This window comes from Hyperoodon ampullatus (genome assembly GCF_949752795.1).
Source record: "Hyperoodon ampullatus genome assembly, chromosome: 17".
Taxonomy (NCBI): Eukaryota; Metazoa; Chordata; class Mammalia; order Artiodactyla; family Ziphiidae; genus Hyperoodon; species Hyperoodon ampullatus.
In genome coordinates, this window is record NC_136930.1 from 53725902 (window position 1) to 53750078 (window position 24177).

General features: G+C 36.6%; 1 protein-coding gene across 3 annotated transcripts in view; it reads right to left on the minus strand.

Moving 5' to 3' along the window:
- The window catches only part of CSMD3 (CUB and Sushi multiple domains 3), a gene marked incomplete at its 5' end in the record, with an annotated part of 1086230 nt that overhangs the window by 806388 nt on the left and 255665 nt on the right, over positions 1 to 24177 (minus strand). The window lies entirely within an intron of this gene.

Genomic DNA, 24177 nt, shown 5'->3' on the forward strand with positions numbered 1-24177 from the left:
GGAAAATAAAGTATGATGAACTTGAGACGTCCGGAGAAGATGGCGGAAGAGTAAGACGCGGAGATCACCTTCCTCCCCACAGATACACCAGAAATATAGCTACACGTGGAACAACTCCTACAGAACACCTACTGAACACTGGCAGAAGACCTCAGACCTCCCAAAAGGCAAGAAACTCCCCCACGTACCTGGGAACGGCAAAGCGGAGAGATTCCCGCACAGAGGATCGGTGCCGACCAGCCCGAGAGGCTTGTCTGCTCGCCCGCTGAGGCGGGCGGCGCTGGAAGCTGAGGCTCGGGCTTTGGTCAGAGCGCAGGGAGAGGACTGGGGCTGGCGGCGAGAACTCTGCCTGAAGGGGGCTAATGCGCCACAGCTAGCCGTGAGGGAGTCCGGGAAAATTCTGGAGCTGCCGAAGAGGCAAGAGACTATTTCTTCCCTCTTGGTTTCCTGGTGCGCAAGGAGAGGGGATTAAGAGTGCTGCTTAAAGGAGCTCCAGAGACGGGCGCGAGCCGGGCTAAAAGCGCGGAGCCCAGAGACGGGCGTGGGACGCTGGGGCTGCTGCTGCCACCGCCAAGAGGCCTGTGTGCGAGCGCAGGTCACTGTCCACGCTGCCCATCCGGGAGCCTGTGCAGCCCGTCACTGCCCGGGGTCTCACTGCCGGGGTCCCGGGATCCAGAGACGGCTTCCCTGGGAGAACGCACGGCGCGCCTCAGGCTGGTGCAACGTCACGCCGGCCTCTGCCGCTGCAGGCTCGCCCTGCACTCCGTGCCCCTGCCTCCCCCCCGGCCTGAGTGAGCCAGAGTCCCCGAAGCGGCTGCTCCTTTAACTCTGTCCTGTGTGAGCGAAGAACAGACGCCCTACGGCGACCTACACGCAGAGGAGGGGCCAAATCCAAAGCTGAGACCCAGGAGCTGTGGGAACAAAGAAGAGAAAGGGAAATCTCTCCCAGCAGCCTCAGAAACAGCGGATTAAAGCTCCACAATCAACTTGATGTACCCTGCATCTGTGGAATACATGAATAGACAACAAATCATCCCAAATTGAGGAGCCAGGAGTCAGTGCTGTGCCTCTGAGGTGGGAGAGCCAACTTCAGGACACTGGTCCACAAGAGACCTCCCAGCTCCACATAATATCAAACGGCGAAAATCTTCCAGAGATCTCCATCTCAACACCAGCACCCAGCTTCACTCAACGACCAGCAAGCTACAGTGCTGGACACCCTATGCCAAACAACTAGCAAGACAGGAACACAACGCCACCCATTAGCAGAGAGGCGGCCTAAAATCATAAAAAATCCGCAGACACCCCAAAACACAACACCAGACGTGGACCTGCCCACCAGAAAGACAAGATCCAGCCTCATCCACCAGAACACAGGCACTAGTCCCCTCCACCAGGAAGCCTACACAACCCACTAAACCAACCTTAGCCACTAGGGACAGACACCAAAAACAACGGGAACTACGAACCTGCAGCATGCAAAAAGGAGACCCCAAACACAGTAACATAAGCAAAATGAGAAGACAGAAAAACACACAGCAGGCGAAGGAGCAAGATAAAAACCCACCAGACCTAACACATGAAGAGGTAATAGGCAGTCTACCTGAAAAAGAATTCAGAATAATGATGGTAAAGATGATCCAAGATTCTATTTCCAAGATCCAAAATCTTGGAAATAGAATAGACAAAATGCAAGAAACAGTTAACAAGGACCTAGAAGAACTAAAGATGAATCAAGCATCGATTAAAAACACAATAAATGAAATAAAAAATACTCTAGATGGGATCAATAGCAGAATAACTGAGGCAAAGAACGGATAAGTGAGGTGGAAGATAAAATAGTGGAAATAACTGCTGCAGAGCAAAATAAAGAAAAAAGAATGAAAAGAACAGAGGACAGTCTCAGAGGCCTCTGGGACAACATTAAACGCACCAACATTCGAATTATAGGGGTTCCAGAAGAAGAAGAGAAAAAGAAAGGGACTGAGAAAATATTTGAAGAGATTATAGTTGAAAATTTCCCTAATATGGGAAAGGAAATAGTTAATCAAGTCCAGGAGGCACAGAGAGTCCCATACAGAATAAATCCAAGGAGAAATATGCCAAGACACATATTAATCAAACTGTCAAAAATTAAGCACAAAGAAATCATATTAAAAGCAGCAAGGGAAAAACAACAAATAACACACAAGGGAATCCCCATCAGGATAACAGCTGATCTCTCAGCAGAAACTCTACAAGCCAGAAGGGAGTGGCAGGACATAATTAAAGTGATGAAGGAGAAAAACCTGCAACCAAGATTACTCTACCCAGCAAGGATCTCATTCAGATTTGATGGAGAAATTAAAATGTTTACAGACAAGCAAAAGCTGAGAGAGTTCAGCACCACCAAACCAGCTTTACAACAAATGCTAAAGGAACTTCTCTAGGCAAGAAACACAGCAGAAGGAAAAGACCTACAATAACGAATCCAAAACAATTAACAAAATGGGAATAGGAACATACATATCAATAATTACCTTCAATGTAAATGGACTAAATGCTCCCACCAAAAGACACAGATTGGCTAAATGGATACAAAAACAAGACCCACATATATGCTGTCTACAAGAGACCCACTTCAGACCTAGAGACACATACAGACTGAAAGTAAGGGGATGGAAAAAGATATTCCATGCAAATGGAAACCAAAAGAAAGCTGGAGTAGCAATTCTCATATCAGACAAAATAGACTTTAAAATAAAGACTACTAGAAGAGACAAAGAAGGACACTACATAATGATCAAGGGATCGATCCAAGAAGAAGATATAACAATTGTAAATATTTATGCACCCAACATAGGAGCACCTCAATACATAAGGCAAATACTAACAACCATAAAAGGAGAAATCGACAGTAACACAATCATAGTAGGGGACTTTAACACCCCACTTTCACCAATGGACAGATCATCCAAAATGAAAATAAATAAGGAAACACAAGCTTTAAATGATACATTAAACAAGATGGACTTAATTGATATTTATAGGACATTCCATCCAAAAACAACAGAATACACATTTTTCTCAAGTGCTCATGGAACATTCTCCAGGATTGATCATATCTTGGGTCACAAATCAAGCCTTGGTAAATTTAAGAAAATTGAAATTGTATCAAGTATCTTTTCTGACCACAATGCTATGAGACTAGATATCAATTACAGGAAAAGAGCTGTAAAAAATACAAACACATGGAGGCTAAACAATACACTACTTAATAACGAAGTGATCACTGAAGAAATCAAAGAGGAAATTTAAAAATACCTAGAAACAAATGACAGTGGAGACACGACGAGCCAAAACCTATGGGATGCAGCAAAAGCAGTTCTAAGAGGGAAGTTTATAGCAATACAATCCTACCTTAAGAAACAGGAAACATATCAAATAAACAACCTAACCTTGCACCTAAAGCAATTAGAGAAAGAAAAACAAAAACATCCCAAACTTAGCGAAGGAAACAAATCATAAAAATCAGATCAGAAATAAATGAAAAAGAAATGAAGGAAACGATAGCAAAGATCAACCAAACTAAAAGCTGGTTCTTTGAGAAGATAAACAAAATTGATAAACCATTAGCCAGACTCATCAAGAAAAGAAGGGAGAAGACTCAAATCAATAGAATTAGAAAGGAAAAAGGAGAAGTAACAACTGACACTGCAGAAATACAAAAGATCATGAGAGATTACTATAAGCAACTCTATGCCAATAAAATGGACAACCTGGAAGAAATGGACAAATTCTTAGAAATGCACAACCTGCCAAGACTGAATCAGGAAGAAATAGAAAATATGAACAGACCAATCACAAGCACTGAAATTGAAACTGTGATAAAAAATCTTCCAACAAACAAAAGCCTAGGACCAGATGGCTTCACAGGCGAATTCTATCAAGCATTTAGAGAAGAGCTAACACCTATCCTTCTCAAACTCTTCCAAAATATAGCAGAGGGAGGAACACTCCCAAACTCATTCTACGAGGCCACCATCACCTTGATACCAAAACCAGACAAGGACGTCACAAAGAAAGAAAACTATAGGCCAATATCACTGATGAACATAGATGCAAAAATCCTCAACAAAATACTAGCAAACAGAATCCAACAGCACATTAAAAGGATCATACACCATGATCAAGTGGGGTTTATTCCAGGAATGCAAGGATTCTTCAATATACGCAAATCAATCAATGTGATACACCATATTAACAAATTGAAGGAGAAAAACCATATGATCATCTCAATAGATGCAGAGAAAGCTTTCGACAAAATTCAACACCCATTTATGACAAAAACCCTGCAGAAAGTAGGCACAGAGGGAACTTTCCTCAACATAATAAAGGCCATATATGACAAACCCACAGCCAGCATCGTCCTCAATGGTGAAAAACTGAAACCATTTCCACTAAGATCAGGAACAAGACAAGGTTGCCCACTCTCACCATTCTTATTCAACATAGTTTTGGAAGTTTTATCCACAGCAATCAGAGAAGAAAAGGAAATAAAAGGAATCCAAATCGGAAAAGAAGAAGTAAAGCTGTCACTGTTTGCAGATGACATGATACTATACATAGAGAATCCTAAAGATGCTACCAGAAAACTACTAGAGCTAATCAATGAATTTGGTAAAGTAGCAGGATACAAAATTAATGCACAGAAATCTCTGGCATTCCTATATACTAATGATGAAAAATCTGAAAGTGAAATCAAGGAAACACTCCCATTTACCATTGCAACAAAAAGAATAAAATATCTAGGAATAAACCTACCTAAGGAGACAAAAGACCTGTATGCAGAAAATTATAAGACACTGATGAAAGAAATTAAAGAGGATACAAATAGATGGAGAGATGTACCATGTTCTTGGATTGGAAGAATCAACATTGTGAAAATGACTCTACTACCCAAAGCAATCTACAGATTCAATGCAATCCCTATCAAACTACCACTGGCATTTTTCACAGAACTAGAACAAAAAATTTCACAATTTGTATGGAAACACAAAAAACCCCGAATAGCCAAAGCAATCTTGAGAATGAAAAATGGAGCTGGAGGAATCAGGCTCCCTGACTTCAGACTATACTACAAAGCTACAGTAATCAAGACAGTGTGGTACTGGCACAAAAACAGAAAGATAGATCAATGGAACAGGATAGAAAGCCCAGAGATAAACCCACGGACATATGGTCACCTTATCTTTGATAAAGGAGGCAGGAATGTACAGTGGAGAAAGGACAGTCTCTTCAATAAGTGGTGCTGGGAAAACTGGACAGGGACATGTAAAAGTATGAGATTAGATCACTCCCTAACACCATACACAAAAATAAGCTCAAAATGGATTAAAGACCTAAATGTAAGGCCAGACACTATCAAACTCTTAGAGGAAAACATATGCAGAACACTCTATGACATAAATCACAGCAAGATCCTTTTTGACCCACCTCCTAGAGAAATGGAAATAAAGACAAAAATAAACACATGGGACCTAATGAAACTTAAAAGCTTTTGCACAGCAAAGGAAACCATAAACAAGACCAAAAGACAACCCTCAGAATGGGAGAAAATATTTGCAAATGAAGCAACTGACAAAGGATTAATCTCCAAAATTTATAAGCAGCTCATGCAGCTCAATAACAAAAAAACAAACAACCCAATCCAAAAATGGGCAGAAGACCTAAAATAGACATTTCTCCACAGAAGATATACAGACTGCCAACAAACACATGAAAGGATGCTCAACATCTTTACTCATTAGAGAAATGCAAATCAAAACTACAATGAGATATCATCTCACACCAGTCAGAATGGACATCATCAAAAAATCTAGAAACAATAAATGCTGGAGAGGATGTGGAGAAAAGGGAACACTCTTGCACTGCTGGTGGGAATGTGAATTGGTACAGCCACTATGGAGAACGGTATGGAGGTTCCTTAAAAAACTACAAATAGAACTATCATATGACCCAGCAATCCCACTACTGGGCATATACCCTGAGAAAACCATAATTCAAAAAGAGTCATGTACCAAAATGTTCATAGCAGCCCTATTTACAATAGCCCAGAGATGGAAACAACCTAAGTGTCCATCATCGGATGAATGGATAAAGAAGATGTGGCACATATATACAATGGAATATTTCTCAGCCATAAAAAGAAATGAAATTGAGCTATTTGTAATGAGGTGGATGGACCTAGAGTCTGTCATACAGAGTGAAGTAAGTCAGAAAGAGAAAGACAAATACTGTATGCTGACACATATATATGGAATTTAAGAAAAAAAAATGTCATGAAGAACATAGGGGTAAGACAGGAATAAAGACACAGACCTACTAGAGAATGGACTTGAGGATATGGGGAGGGGGAAGGGTAAGCTGTGACAAAGTGAAAGAGCGGCATGGACATATATACACTACCAAACGTAAGGTAGATAGCTAGTGGGAAGCAGCCGCATAGCACAGGGAGATCAGCTCGGTGCTTTGTGACCGCCTGGAGGGGTGGGATAGGGAGGGTGGGAGGGAGATGCAAAAGGGAGGGGATATGGGAACATATGTATATGTATAACTGATTAAATTTGTTATAAAGCAAAATAAATAAATAAATTTAAAAAAAAAAATAGCTACCCTGCCATGAAAGACATGGAGGAAACTTGAATGTATATTAAAGTAAAAGAAGAAAATCTAAAAAGGCTACATACTGTAAAAAAAAAAAAAAAAAAAAAAACAAAGCAAAACAAACAAACAAACAAAAAACAGAAAATAACAAGTGTTGGTGATGATGTAGAGATACTGGAACCCCTGTGTACTCGGTGGGAATGACAAATAGTACAGCTGCTGTGGAAGAGGGTATGGTGGCTCCTAAGAAAATTAAACATAGAATTACCATATGATCCAGCAATTTAAATTTTGGGTATATACCCGAAAGAACTGAAAACAGGGTCTCAAGACATATCTATACACCCATATTCACAGTAGCTAAAACATAGAAGCAACCCACATGTCCATCCGTAGATGAATGGATAAACAAAATGTGTTATACAGACACAATGGGATATTTTTCAACCATAAAAAAGAAGGAAATTCTGACATATGCTACAACATGGATAAATCTTGAGGACATTATGCTAAGTGAAATAAGCCAGTCAAAAAGAGACAAATCTTGTATGATTCTATTCACATGAGGTAGCTAAAGCAGTCAAAATCAAAGGGAGGAAGGAAGAGTGGTGCTTGCCAGTAGTTGGGGTGGGAGGAAAGAATGTAGAGTTACTGTTTAATAGTTACAAAGTTTCAGTTTTGCAAGATCAAAGAGTTCTGAAGATGGAAGGTGGTAATGACTGCACAAAAAAATGAATGTACTTAAACTGAACTGCATGCTTAAACTTGTTTAGCCAGTAAATTTTTTGTGTTGTGTATTTACTACAATAGGAAATAGGGCTAAGGGAAAAAAGATTTTATGTTACTATAAAACAAGAAAATTCACTAAGAATGTTCAGCTCTGTCATGTCTATTGCTTACCTTTTAAAATAATTTAAAACTCAAAGGCATATACTTAACTCCCAAGTGTAAGGACGTCTTAGGCCACTATTAAGGGTTTTGGGAAAATATCAACCTGTATTATTGAGGCAAAAGAATGCTCATAATTCCTAAAGTACATCAAAAGGCTTAGTCCAGACTCTCTCAAAAGACTGAGATATTTGTGTCCCACTTATATTTTACCCACTAAAAGTACTGGAAACATCTGAGAACCATCTAAATCAGCTAGATTTTATCATATTTCTTAGAATCCCTGATATGAATTATGATTTATAATGTGATATATCTAGAAAATGATCTTTTGGAAGTATTTTAAGATGTATTTTTCAGCATCATAAGCTTATTAAATATGACAAGTAACAGAATACACAATAACTGCATAAAGCAATATATTATATTTCTATGGGGACATACGTGATTATAGTATTTAGGCAAACACCAAAATATTTAACTTCAATATTGAAAAGAAAAAGAAAATAGTATACCTTGGGAAGAATGTATTTGGATCTTAGTACAAATAAGCCTTTTGCACAGAATTTAACATTATCTGTTAGATGATTTTGAAGCAAACCAGCAAGAAATTTAGTTTGTGCTTATTAGATGACAAGGCACTTCTGAATTTTATATCAGCATTAACAGGGCCAGAAGTAAAGTAAGTGAGGCACTAATCTCAGGTGCAAAAAATTCAGTAATTAAGATAAATTATAATTCAACATTAAAATGTTTATAAAAATTAATACAAAAATTCTATGATGAGCAAGTTATCAAAGTCTTAAATAAAGACAAGATCAATACTCTTTTTTTTTCCCCCTTTTATCTACTTTGACTCCAATATGACTGGGCACAATATCATTATAAGGATGTTTGTATAACAAAGAGTATTGAAAGACAAAGACAGTATCTCCCTCTGGAGCAGAGGGGAAATTTTCTTACATAAATAATAAAAAATAGCGTCTCCCTTTGGGGCAAATGTTGAGCACGTTTGCTAAAAGTCTGCATTTGAAATACCGGGGTTTCCTAAGTTTGTGGTTCCTCAACTCTGACACAAACTCACTGCATATACAGTATCCACTAGTGGTATTTTACTTTGTCTTGTGGTATTCGGAGGGCAACTTCTGCAATAAGAACTGATTTAACTATGGAAGCTCATGGTATTTACTGTGCTTTAATTAATAAAGTCCTTTGTCTCTGACCCAGGAGTCTCATGTCTTTGCTAATATATATGACACTGTGGCAAGTTAACTTCTTAGCTTTCGAGTAAGGCAAAATGTTACAACTTTCACAGTTGCAGCATTTTGTTTCGTTTTCCAATTTCTTCAAAGGCAAATAAAATCTTGGAAATTTCTGCATGCTACAATATTGGTGTTTTCATCTGATACAGTTTACTTAAGCCCCCCAAAATTTAAAATAGCTTTATATATAATTAATATTTAAAGGTCCTTAAATATATTTTCTTCAAAAAAATTTACACTAAATAAATTAGATATTGATGGAGTTGAAGAAAACAGTGGTGCATTTCATATACTTTCTATGTTTGCACTCAGCATTTCAGAAATAGATGCTCAAAATGCAGAGGGAGTTGAATTTTCAGAGGATGCCATATGTATTATAAGCATAGCTCTCTGTGAATACATAACTTCCCTATGCTGAATTTAAATCTAATTTTGTGACAGCTGTAAAAATGGCTATCTCATAAAGAAAAGCAAAGAAATCAAATGCGTTATTCTCTGAAAAGTTACAATGCTAAATAAAGCATTGTTCTGAATTTTAAACCACAACATTTCCGCCTCTAGTGCAGTTCCTTGGAAAATGTAATCTTTAGAAAACATTTATAAATCACCTTTCATGATGAAGAATTTTGAAATAATTTCCAAACACAAGTAGTAGGAAAAGTAGAGTGGAACTTCTCACAGAAAGTATTTGTTCATAAACATCTAGGGCAGGAAAAGAATACTGCAATCACAACCAAGGGTGCTGAAAATTATGATTGAATAAATCAGGTATGTACTAAACCTACAAGATGCCAAGACTTCCTGACAAAAAAATGAAAAAGTAAGAGAAAAAAAAAAGCAGATGTCAACATAGAGAAAGGCTGACAATACTGATTCTACGAGCATAGGAGTAGGAACAAGAAAAATATTTGTGAATCACATGTATGGCAAGGAAGGTTCCCCCGTAGATTATTTTTAGCTTTTTAATTTTACTTTTATCAAATGATGAAAGAGAACATAATAAAGTTGAATATCATCACTTGAGTTGACTCTAAGCTCATAGTTTTCAAGTGCAAGTTACCCAATTTCATCCTCGAAGCAAACTGAAACAGGTAGTGATATTTTCTTTTATCCTTTCAAAGGTCAAAGAGCCTACCCCTGAGTACAACTGTAAACCTAAGCTTAAAGTCATCATACCCATCCACTTGGGACACAGCATATAAAATATTATACTATGAAAAGATATATGATCAGAAAACATTTGGGTTATAAATATGTATAAACAGATATAGATGTGTATGCATATGTATAAAATTTTTAATGGGCACACTTGATAAAAAACTAATGATAGGGAAAATATTTCTTAAATTTGAAGTAATAATCCTTCTTTCACCACATTTAGGAGGGAAAAGAATGGTGGAAGAAAATAAAGATGGTGCCAGATGATATCTTAAAATCAGCAAAATCTTCTAAGGAGTTCTCCCAGTACTCAAGTGTCTTTGAGATCCCTTAGGCCGTTAGCCAATATTGATGTTTTTTTACCTAAGAAAAGGGGGTGCCTTTGTTAGGAACTCCAGATATAATATCTGTTCCTAAAAGCCATGTTGGAAGTATTATGAATATTTATAAATATTCTGCTACTTCTATGCTTGTGTAGGATGTACTTCTATACCATTTGGAGTCACATGGCTTGTTTTAGCCAATGAAATAAAAAATAGATATATCCTGTCTCACCTCCTGACCAAAGTTTTAAGAAACACTATCTAGTTGCCCTTTGTCCTTTTTTTCCCTGCATTAGAAGTTATGGGAAAAATGTCCTGAGATGGGGCCTCTATAACCCTGAGCTAGCCAATGACTATGGTAAGCAGAGCCCACCTGCTGCTTGCATTCTATAGGTAGACTGAGAAAATATTTAACTTTCATTTTATGAAGGTACTGAGATTATAGGGTTATTTCTTGTTGCCGCATGACCTAGCCTAATCTAACCGATACAAGCCACACATTAGTCAATTTTGATGTATTAAATAAAATGAAAAGACTTTTTTATTACTTTTTTTTCTTCCTGAACTGCAGTCACTTTATCTCAAACATCTCCACAGATGTTCATTATAATATCTCTCTTGAGCTGAATTACTCATGAGGGCAGAGGAATTAACCTAAATTTAGTTAAGAAAAATCAATGAGGGCTTCCCTGGTGGCGCAGTGGTTGAGAGTCCGCCTGCCGATGCAGGGGACACGGGTTTGTGCCCCGGTCCGGGAAGATCCCACATGCTGCAGAGTGGCTGGACCCGTGAGCCATGGCCGCTGAGCCTGCGCGTACGGAGCCTGTGCTCCGCAACGGGAGAGGCCACAACAGTGAGAGGCCCACGTACCGCAAAAAAAAAGAAAAAAGAAAAATCGATGAAACTGACTGAGGTTCTCATTAAATGATTAAATTACTCCTCACTAATAATTTGTTCCTACAAAATAATAGAAAATACACTTAAAGGTCACTTGAGTAACACTGTGGGATATAAATTGATTGCATTATTGTTCAAATGACAGAAAATAATGAAAGTGGCCTCTGCTCACTACTCCTGCTAACTGAAGTCAGAGTATTATAGAATGAAAGCTTCACCTCCTATAAACTAATCAAAACACTGGTGCTCAGGAAAAACAACACTAAAAAAGCCATATATCAAAGAGTAGAGAAATGATGGTCATTGACCCTTTGGTAAATATATTAACTTTGCTCTTGGTTTCGACTTGCTCTTCCATTATTTTCTCTTAATACAGTTATCCTTATTCTCATTTATTGTATTTACTGTGTAAATCATGTTTTTATGCTACATCATCTGCCTTTTTTACATTAGCTATAAGTCAAATACAAATATATAATAAGTGACCTTAAAATTGTAACTTAGTTTGAATGCTACGGTAACCTCAAACATAAGGAGCAATAAATGAAGGGAAAACTGTCTGACTCAAAAATACAAGGAATTAGTGACATAAATATGGAACCATTAAAAACTATAGATAAAATACTTATTTTTCAAGACTCCTTCAATATTTAAGATATTTAGCACCAGTTTTACATACATAACAATTATATAGTAAAAAAGCAAATTATTTGTTGAGTCAGATCTGCACTTGGGACAATCCTAAGAAAAGTGACTATAGAAAGATCTTAGACTTCAAGCACACTGAGCAATAGACCAAAAAAGTAGAATTTCTGAAGGCATTCAAATTTCAACATTTAAATTTTGTCTTCTATTATTAACTGCATGAAAGATCTTTCATCACTGAATGGCTCAAACACACACACACACTTAACATAACTTACTAAGGTGACCAATAATACTGCATAGGAGAGAAAGAGCCCAAGCCAAAAATGTATGAAGTGTCCTTCTAGAATGATTCCTTTAAAAATTTTGTTTACTGTGCTTTCTTAGCACACAAAAAAAGGACTTTTCACATGAAGCTAGTCCACATAGCTAGCCATGTGTCACATGACATTACTCAATGTCTTTGATAAGCTACGATTCCCCTTCTTCTATTCATTTTCCTTAATTATTTTGCCTTATCTTTGGAGTGATGGCTTTACAAAGAGCAATAGAATACCAGATGGTCATTGGTGTGGTTCACTGAATTTATATCCTAGTAGGAAGTTAGGTGATTGCTCTTCAAGGTTCTTATCATGCATTGAACAATCTACTTCACCACAGGAAATTCTGAAGCTGTCAATATATTTTTGGCTAAGCATGTTCCATCATCTTTTCTGTAAGTCATGGTCCCAAATAATCATGTGAATGCTTTGTGAGCATTGAGACAGTATAATTTTTCTTTCTTTCTACAAGATTTGAAATGTAGGTGTTAGAAATGACTATTGCTTAATATTTATAAAATTCTGTTTTTATTTTGGGTATAACATTATCAAACTATTTTGTTATTCTTCAAAAATATAAACTTTCCTCAAGCAATATGAATCTTTCATTTAGAACAAATACTTTAAATTCTTACACATCAAAACAAATAAACAAAAAACTCCAAATAAACAAAAGTCTCCACAGAAATATATGGCTTAAAGTTACACAGAATAGGCATAAACAATTGAAGACTCAGTTGCCTCAAAAAGAAACTGAGTTTTGTGTTTGATTTTCAAAATACACATTTGTCATCATCTTTCTAGGAATTGTAGAAAAAGAGAAACAAGTGGAAATCATTCCATTAAGGAAAAAAACCACAAACATCTATAAATTAACAATATATTATAATAACATATAATACCAAAAAAGTACAGACTTAATGACCATTTCTTTATTGTCAAATAAAATGGATTAATTTAAAATGAGAATGACATATGAAGGAACAAAAAACTTGGACAATAGAGTAAGGCAACAAAAACATTTGAGTTATTATATACAGGATGGAAAAGGAAAAAATAGTAAACAGCTCCTGAATGGAGGAAGCTGTAACTCACAAATACCTAGTGGGGAAAATAATGTGTGAGTTGAATGTTAAAGAGAATGCTGACTGCTAAATGCAGCAGCAGACAATTATATGGTAAAAATATAGAAATCCCTGATTTTCTTTTCTAAATATCAGAAATAAACAAAAGGCCAGCACCTATTTCTTATACAAGAATGCCACTCTATCTTTTTGCATGGAATTAAAGTACACACATTTGGACAATAACCCAGGTCACCAAATAGATCATCTTCCAAAGAAAAGTTCCCATATTCAATAGACTATGAGTTTCATGAGGCCTGGGGCTGTTTCAATTATCATGGCTTTTAGCTGTATGGCATGTGCATAGTGACTTCTTAGTAGATACCAGTTTAACTGCTGAATATATTTCAAATGTGAGAACTTCCAGAAATTAATGACTCAGAAATGCTGTTACCCATGGGAAACATATTTTCACCACTGATGTTTATTACTTGATGATCCCAACCTAATGTGTTAGGCTAATGTGGGGTTTAAAGTTCCCCTTAACTACTACAACTCTGAGAAAAATTAATTCCTCTGCCTGTATGGTCATAGAATGGATATATCTAGATTGGTTTTCAAATAACTGTTTTGATGATGACTATCATCAAGTAAGAAGTAAGGCAGTAATCACTACTTGTTGAATATTATAGAGTCTGTATTTTATATATATTAACTAATATAATCCTCATTATAGTAACTATCAAGTAGTAAGGACTCCCCTATCATACAGATGAGAAAACTGAGACCTGAAACACTAAATATCCACATAAAGATTCTATATCTTCTCAGTGGCAGACATGTAAAGGAAACCAAAGCTTTTATTAGACAAAAGTCCACTCTTTGCAGACTTTTTTACTCTCTTGTTTTAATATCTTGGAGCTATAGGCATATGTTTAACTGGCAATGGATATTTTAAAATATTCTAAACACATATATAACACAAGTGATAGCTATTACTACTATATTATATTTTTATGTATTTGAAACAATTTGTAATTTTTGAGTACCTTCTATGTGCTAGGCATTATAGAAACATTTAAAAATGTTATCTCATTTAATCCAGTCTCTCTAACATTTACGATCTCCTGAGATAAGTAAAAATATTCAATTTTTGACAAAGGAAACAACATTCCAGTAATATGTGGCAGGAAGGCAAATCAGCTCATGGCTCTTATACCCTTAAAGACAAGTCTTGCATCCTTTGCTCCATCATACTGGACACTACTAAGACAATTTAATCAAGACATTTTCATCCTTTTAATCACACAAATGAACTTTTCAGAACAAGGTTAGGGTACATGAGAAGGTGGTTGAGTGCTGGCCTGATTGTTGATAGAACAGCCTACATTTTCCTGGGAGAGATGAAGAAACAGCAAGTGACCTGGGACACTTGTCAATTTTTCCTTGTAGCCTGACATCACTAGGATTTTGGTAGTCTTTGAGGTGATAAAATAACCCCATTATCAAATGATTTACACTTCTCTTGTTTATTAAAAGGCATGCAGAAAATGTTTTCCTCATTACTATTAAATACAGCCGTTCACATAAAGAGACCAGATCCCTGTATGTGAAATGATAAGGCTAATGAAAGATTTTGGGCCCAGATAACGTTGTCAAGATAGTAATGGAAAGTGTGGTAGAAAAATTCAAAGTTACACTTAATTTATGTGTAACTTTCACATGCACTTTTATTAGTTTGCCCCGGGTTGTGTATACCAAAATGCCATTCTGAATATAGAATATCATTATGAATTTTAGAATGGTTAATCTAGGACTAGCAAATCCATTTCACCTTGTCTGCCACCTGCTCTTAACTTCTAAGAAGTGTTGGGAGCACAGAGTTGAGAAGGACTCTGAGGTCACATTAAAGCTCAGTGAGATAAATGGCATGGAATGTCTATCAAAGGGAGAAGTGCAGAACAGGTATGTATGCCAGGTATTTTCAATCCAGACTTAGTGCACAGGAATTTGGTTTCACTTTTTACAGAATATTGTTTAGCCCAGCATCAAGCAGTTAAATGCCTTTACAAATACTAGCAGATGGTGTTGATAAAATTCATCATGCTTGTGAACACAAAAACCCTTGCACCATACTCTCTAGGTTCATGAGGCATTCATTTTTCTTAAACTATCATGGTTAGGGATCACCAAAATAACTCTCTAAAAGCAAAGGTTTCATCAAGGAGAGAATATGTAAACTCCAGGGAAAGCAATAAGCAGATCATTACAATGTTATCAGCCTCCTGCAAAGTTATAAATTAAAGAATCAGTATGCTATCAAGTGGCAAAGAGTAGAGGAGGGAAGCCATGGACTGAATAGTCTTTTTTTTTTTTTTTTTCAAAAATGGCAAACACACAAAATCCAAATTCACTATCCCTCTACCTTTTTAAGTTTTAATTAAAAAAAAATAGCTAGCGGGTGGTAAATTGTTCCTTAGAAAACTAGATCATACGCTGTATGAAGTATGACTTCATAGACTCCACCTTTAGCCAGTGAATATTAGTAATAATACATGAGAACTACACTTGAGGCTAGAAAGGAAAATTATTGCCTCATTGAAAAAGTTCTTGCTCTATACAGTTTGTATTTTTAGCAAGTCCTCTGTGAAATTTTCTCTTAAAGCACTGTTCCAACCTCAACTCCCTTCCACTCAACTGGGAGAAATTAAGGTCTTCCTTATCAAGGTGCCTAACATTCTATAGATTCTGATATTAAAGCAATTATCACACATTACTGTAACTACTTGACTACATTATGATCAGTCCCACTAGAACTGGGTTCTTAAAGGCAAGACATGTTTCTTAATCATATTTTGATCCTCATCACATGAAATAATGCTTTGCACAGAGCAGGCCCTTAATAAATATATTTGAATGAGTAAATGTACTCATCAGTATTATTGATAAAGAGAAAAAAAGGTAAGCTTGGCACAATGAAGTTGAGGAGACAGAATTTCAAAACAAACAATGGGGGTCGTTTTTTGATAGATAAAAGCCATAGAGGTTAGAATGGGAGTCAAAGAAAATATGCCTGAAGGGATTTGAAGATGAGGAGTAGGGAAGTAGAGTATATGCCCTGGCAAAAACAAACAAAATAGCAACAAAATCAACAACAAAAACAGAAGTGCTGGTTGTAAGGTTAGACTTGGATATAAGTATAAGTGATATTATTCATCAAGATTTTATTGACTGTAATTCCTTTTTTTAAAGAGAAGATGGTAACAAGTGCTAAGGAAAACTGGATAGAGCTACATAAATAACTTTGTATGTAACTGACACTTTACATATGCTATCATATTAAACTCCAACAGTACTGTGATTTTGGTATTTCTGTCTATTAATTCTATTATAGCTAAAGAAATAGTTTCTAAAATAATGTAATTTTTGCTCAAAGGCCCTAGTAGGTAAGTGGAAGAATGAGTATTTAGATTCAGATCTTCCTGACCCCATAGGTTCTTAGCTGAAGGGAAAAAAGGAGCTCCACCAAGGAAATTAACTAAGATAGTGTTGGGAATACTCCACTGAAACCTCTTAAAACACTTCTTGGTTTTAAGTACCTTAATAAGTCCTTTTGATTTAGGGAGTTTTATGCATTTAAAAAAATTGACTCAACATTTTTGGACTGATTCACATATAAAACTCCATTTACTCCCTTGTTATTAAACATTTTTGAAGAGAGACGCAAATAATTTTGGTGAAGTATCAAAGGGATAACAAGTTAAGGCTTTGGAACCTGACAGAATGGGTTCAAATCTGGCATCCCCCCCACCACACCCCAAATCGAGAAAAATTTCTTCATCAGACTCTAATGTTTCTGTACATCTTGCAAGCAGAGATTCCAACTGTCTTTCTTCTCTTTGTACCAAACTATCTTTTCAAAGGTATTTGTCCTGAAGCTCATGATTCCTCTCCTATAACAACACATACTACATATGCAGATATCTCATACTCTTCATACATTCTATGGGAACTGGGGCTTGGAGAACTGGCACAAACGCTGATGCTCTGTCTCCTGACACTTCTGTGAATAATAAACTCTCCTTTGTTTCTGACCCAAGAGTCTTGTGTCTTCTATCACCATCTAAGAAACTGTGGAAGAGAAATCATTAATTCCAAGTCAAGTAAAATCTCAAACTCTTCATGGTTCTTGACATTTAATGAGTAACCTTGAACATTTTTTTTTTAATTTTTGAGCTTCAGTTTCATACTGTGAAATTTAAAAGTGAGCATGCTTATAAATTTCCTAATATACTATAAATACTTAAGCAAACGGTAGTTAATTAGGAGTCATAGAAGTAGACAGGGGTGCCATCAGCATCATGGTGGAACGAGAGATGCTCTCTTTGTCTCTCCTCTTCAAACTACAACCAGTAAAAATCCATAACTCAAAAAATATGGCTTGGCCCAGCACACCAGGGTGCTGGAGAGTTCCACACATCTGTACATGTAAAGGTGGGTGAGCTGGAATACATAGAGAAGGCAGAATCAGAAGAAAAGCAGAGACAGTGCCTGAGATCCTGAACCCCCAACCACAGCAGCTGAGCGCACAGTCCCAGAGAACCTGGTAGCAGCAGGGAAGGAGGCATACATAACTCCAGCCTCCCAGACACAGTGGTTCCCATGCTCACAGGGAACCAGGTAGCAGTGGCAGTTGAGCCTGCAACTGGTCTCTCCATCCATGAAGGTGCCTACCACTGCAGCCCTGCCCATCCACAGCAGTAGCACATGCAAACCTAATAACCCCAGATGCAGTAGAGGCAACTGAGACTCCAGCTCACTGCCTACTCTCCCACTCCCTCCACTATAGCAGAGCCTGAGACTCAGGAGATCCTCGGCACAGAGTAGGTTCTTGCCATCCCAGTGCCCCAGGTAATGATGCCAGCTACAACAGCATCATTAGCAGCAGCGAGGCACAAGCAGCTACAATGTTGGCGCAAGGCAATACCTCTAGCAAAGGTGGTAGAGGGTGGAAAGTGCTGATTTTCAAATATAGCTACAGGCAGCTCAGGTAAGAGAAACCAAAAACAGTGCTATAGCACAAGCTATTGAAAAACAAAAGAAAGGCCTCTGACTACTAATCTGTTAAATCATTAGAATCAAGGAAAAAAAGAACATTCATCTAAAGAAGAAAAGTGTCCACTACTTCAAATGTGCTGGCATAAGAACAGCTCAAGCCCCATGAAAAACCATGGTAACACAGCATCACAAAAAAGAAAATTCTCCAGAAACCAAACTTAAAGTCACACTTATGGAGAGTTATCCAGAATCCAACAGCACATTAAAAGGATCATACAACATGATCAAGTGGGATTTATCCCAGGGATGCAAGGATTTTTCAATATCCACAAATCAATCAGTTTGACATACCACATAAACAAACTGAATAAAAACCATATGATCATCTCAATAGATGCAGAAAACGCTTTTGATAAAATTCAACATCCATTTTTGATAAGAACTATCCAGAAAGTGAACATACAGGGAAAAACCCTCAACATAATAAAGGCCATATATGACAAACACACAGCTAACATGATACTCAATGGTGAAAAGCTGAACACATTCCTAAGATCAGGAACAAGACAAGGATGCCCACTCAGGAACAAGACAAGGATGCCCACTCTTGCCACTTCTATTCCACATAGTTTTGGAAGTCCTAGCCACAGCAATCAGAGAAGAAAGAAAATGAATCCAAATTGTAAAGGAAGCTGTAAAACTGTCACTGTTTGCAAATAACATAATACTATACATAGAAAATCCTAAAGACGCTACCAGAAAACTACTAGAGCACATCAATGAATTCAGTAAAGTTGCAGGATACAAAATTAATATACAGAAATCTGTTGCATTTCTATATGCTACCAACAAAATAGCAGAAAGAGAAATTAAGAAAAGAATCCCATTTACCATCACATCAAGAAGAATAAAATATCTACAAATAAACCTACATAAGGAGGCAAAAGACCTGTACTCCAAAAACTATAAGATGCTGATGAAAGAAACTGAAGACCACACAAGCAGATGGAAAGACATACCATGTTCTTGGATTGGAAGAATCAATATAGTTAAAATGATCATATTACCCGAGGCAATCTACAGATTCAATGCAATACCTATCGAATTACCAATGGCATGTTTCACAGAACTGGAACAAAATTTTTTTAAATCTGTATGGAAACACGAAAGACCCCAAATAGCTAAAACAATCGTGAGAAAGAAGAATGGAGCTGTAGGAATCATGCTCCCTGACTTCAGACTATACTGCAAAGCCACAGTTATCAAAATAGTATGGCACGTGCATAAAAACAGACACATAAAAATGACAGAAATTTCAGAAATATGCCCACACGTTTATGGTCAATCTACAACAAAGGAGGCAAGAATATACAATGGAGAAAAGACACTCTCTTCAATAAGTGGTGCTGGGAAAACTGGACAGCTACATGTAAATGAATGAAATTAGAACGTTCTCTAACACCACATACAGATTTAAACTCAAAATTGATTAAAGACCTAAATGTAAGACTGGATACTATAAAACTCCTAGAGAAACACATAGGCAAAACACTCTTTGGCATAAAACACAGCAATATTTTATTGGATCTGTCCCCAAAGATAATGGAAACAAAAGCAAAAATAAACAAATAGTATCTAGTTAAACTTAAAAGCCTTTACACAGCAAAGGAAACTATAAACAAAACAAAAAGACAACCTATGGACTGGGAGAGAATATTTGCAAACAATGCAAACAAGGGGTTAATTTCTAAAATATACAAACAGCTTATACAACTCAATATCAAAAAAACAAACAACCCAGTCAAAAAAGGCACAGAAGACCTAAATAGACATTTCTCCAAAGAAGACATACAGATGGCCAACAGGCACATGAAAAGGTGCTCTACCTCACTAATTATTAGAGAAATGCATATCAAAACTACAATGAGGTAGCACCTCACACCAGTCAAAATGGCCATCATCAAAAAGTCAACAAATAATAAATGCTGGAGAGGATGTGGAGAAAAGGGTATCCTCCCACACTGTTGGTGGGAATGTAAATTGGTGCAGCCACTGTGGAGAACAGTATGGAGGTTCCATAAGAAACTGAAATAGAGCTACCATATGATCCATCAATCCCACTCCTGGGCATATATCCAGAAAGGATTAAAACTCTAATTTGAAAAGATATATGCACCCCAATGTTCATAGCAGCACTATTTACAAGAGCCAAGACATGGAAGCAACCTTAATGTCCATCAACAGATGAATGGATAAAGCAGACACAGCACACGTATATACATACATATACACACACACATATATATATACACACACACACACACATATATTTATAAAATATTCCACTACACATATAATGGACTGTTACTCAGCCATAAAAAGGAATGATGTAATACCATTTTCAGAAACATGGATAGACCTAGAAATTATCACACTAAGTGAAGTCAGACAGAGAAAGACAAATATCATATGATATAACTTATATGTGGAATTTTAAAAAAATGATACAACTGAACTTATTTACAAAACAGAACTAGACTCAGAGACAGAATACAAACTTATGATTACCAAAGGGGAAGGGGGAAGGGATAAATTGGGAAATTGTGAATAACAGATATATAAAATAGATAAACACCAAGGACCTACTGTATAACACAGGGAACTACATTCACTATCTTGCAATAACATATAATGGAAAAGAATATGAAAAAGAATAGACAGATATAACTGAATCTCTTTGCTGTACACCTGGAACACTGTAAATCAACTATACTTCAATAAAAGAAGACTATTTTATTTATGAGATGTTTTATGTAAACCTCATGGTAACCATAATACACAAATCTAGAGCAGAGACACTATAAGGAAAGAAAAAAGAAACTGAGAAATATGTCATAGAAAATCACCAAAATAAAATGGCAGACAGAAACAATAGACAAAAAGAAATAACAGAGGTTTAGAGCAACCAGAAAACAAAATGGAAGTACGAATGTAAATGGACTGAATTCACCAACTGAAACACAGAGTGGATAGACAGAATACAACACAACAGCCAACTATATGCTCTCCAGGAGACTCAGCTCAGCTCTAAAGACAAGCACAGACTCAAAGGGAAGGGATGGAAGATGACACTCTAAGCAAATGGCAGCCAAACGAAAGTGGATGTAGCCATATTCATATGAGACAAAAGAGAATTCAAACCAAAAAATGATAAGAAGACAGATATGGAAATACTATAATGATAAAAGGTACAATTCATCAAGAAGACACAACAGTTATTAATACATATGCCCCTAACACAGGAGCACCAACATATATAAAACAATTATTAACAGAACTAAGTGAGAAACTCAGAGCAACACAATAATAGTAGGGGATTTTAACATCCCACTTACATCAGTGAATGATGATCCAGAGAGAAAGTCAACAAGGAAACAGTGGCCTTAAATGAGACACTAGATAAAATGGACTTAATAAATTTACAGAACATTACATCCAAATGCGTAACACACAGCCTTCTCAAGTGCACATGGAACATCTCAAAGATAGAGCATTTCTTGGGACACACACGAAAAAGTCTCAGTAATTTAAGAAGACTGAAATCATATCAAACATCTTTTCTGATCACAACAGTATGAAACTAGATATCAATTACAAGAAGAAAGCTAAAAAAATCACAAATATGTGAAACGTAAACAACATGCTACTGAACAACTATTGGATCAATGATGAAATCAAAGGAAGATAAAAATACACCTGAAGACAAATGAAAATGAAAATACAACATACCAAAACTTATCAGATGTAGCAAACGTGGTACCAACAGGGCAGTTTACAGCCAAACAGCCCTACCTCAAGAAATAAGAAAAATATCAAATATACAATCTAACCTAAAAGAACTAGGGAAAAAAAAAAAAAAGAACAAATCCCAAACTGAGTAGAAGGGAAATCATATAGATCAGAGTAGAAATAAATGAAAAGAGACTAAACAGAAAATAGAAAAGATCAATGAAATTAAGAGCTGGTTCTTTGAAAAGATAAACCTTTAGCTACAATCACTAAGGAAAAGAAAAGAAGAAAGAAGGTGCAGATAAATAAAATCTAAAAAGAAAGTGAAGAAGTAACAAAAGATATCACAGAAGTACAAAGGATTATAAAAGAATACTACGAACAGCTATACACCAACAAATTGGACAATCAAGAAGAAATGGATACATTCTTAGAATCATACAATGTTCCAAGACTACATCATAAAGAAATAAAACATTTGAATAGACAGAAAACTGATAAGGTAATTAAAACAGTGATCAAAAACCTCACAAAAAACAAAATTCCAGATCCAAAATGGCTTTTCAGGTGAATTCTACAAAATATTCAAAGAATATTTAACACCCATTCTTCTCAATTTTTTCCAAAAAACTGAAAAGGAGGAATGCTTTCTAGGTTATTTTATGAGGCCAACATTACCCTGATACTAAAGCCAGACAAGTACACACAAGAAAAGAAATTTACAGGCCAACATCTGATGAACATATACGCAAAAATTATGTTACTATTAATGTTACTATTTATGTTATAATGAATTTTAAGAGAGCATACATCATGATCAAGTGGGATTTATTCCTAGAATTAAAGGATGGTTCCACATCTGCAAATCAAGCAATGTGAGATATATATATACACACACACACTCACACACACACACACACACATCTGTGTGTATATATACGTACACACACACATATATCACGTTAACAAAATGAAAAATAAATATATGTTCCACTCGATACAGAAAAAGCATCTGACAAGATTCAACACAAATTTATGACAAAAAACTCTCAATAAAATAGGTATAGAAAAGAGTATTTCAATGTAATAAAGGCCTAGAAGACACAAAGAAATGGAAAGATATTCCATGCTCAGCTCATGGATTAACACTGTTAATTCATTAGAAGAATTAACATTGGAAGAATTAACATTGTTAAAGCATCCATACTACCTAGAGCAATCTACAGATTCAATGAAATCCCTATCAAAATTCCAGCAACATTTTTCACAGAAACTGAACAAAAAGCCCTAAAAATTATATGGAGGGCTTCCCTGGTGGCGCAGTGGTTGAGAGTCCGCCTGCCGATGCAGGGGATGCGGGTTCGTGCCCCGGTCTGGGAGGATCCCACATGCCGCGGAGCGGCTGGGCCCGTGAGCCATGACCGCTGGGCCTGTGCGTCCGGAGCCTGTGCTCCGCAATGGGAGAGGCCACAACAGTGAGAGGCCCACGTTAAAAAAAAAAAAAAAAAAAAAAAAAAATTATATGGAACCACAAAAGACACCGAGTGGCTGAAGCAATTCCAAGGAAAAAGGACAAAACTGGAGATATCACACTGATTTCAAATTACATTACAAAGCTATAATAATCAAAACAGCATGATATTGGCAGAAAAACATAGAGCTCAAATGGAGTAGAATTGAGAGCCCAAAAATAAAACTACATATATATGGAAAATTAATTTATGACAAAGCAGCAAAGAACACACAGTTGACAAAGGATAGTCTCTGCGGTGAAAGGCACTGTGAAAACTGGACAGCCACATGCAAAAGAATGAAATTAGACCACTATTTTATGCCATATACAAAAATCAGCTCAAAATGGATTAAAGACTTGAATATAAGACCCAAAACCATAAAACGCCTAGAAGAAAGCATAGACAGTACACTGTTTGTCATCGATCTTAGCAATATCTTTCTGGATATGTCTCCTAAGGAAAAGGAAACAAAAGCAAAAATAAACAAATGGGGCTACATCGAACTAAAAAGCTTCTGAACAGCAAAGCAAAGGACCAACAAAATGAAAACACAACCTACTGAATGGGAGAAGATATTTGCAAATACTACAATAAATAAGGGGTTAATAACCAGT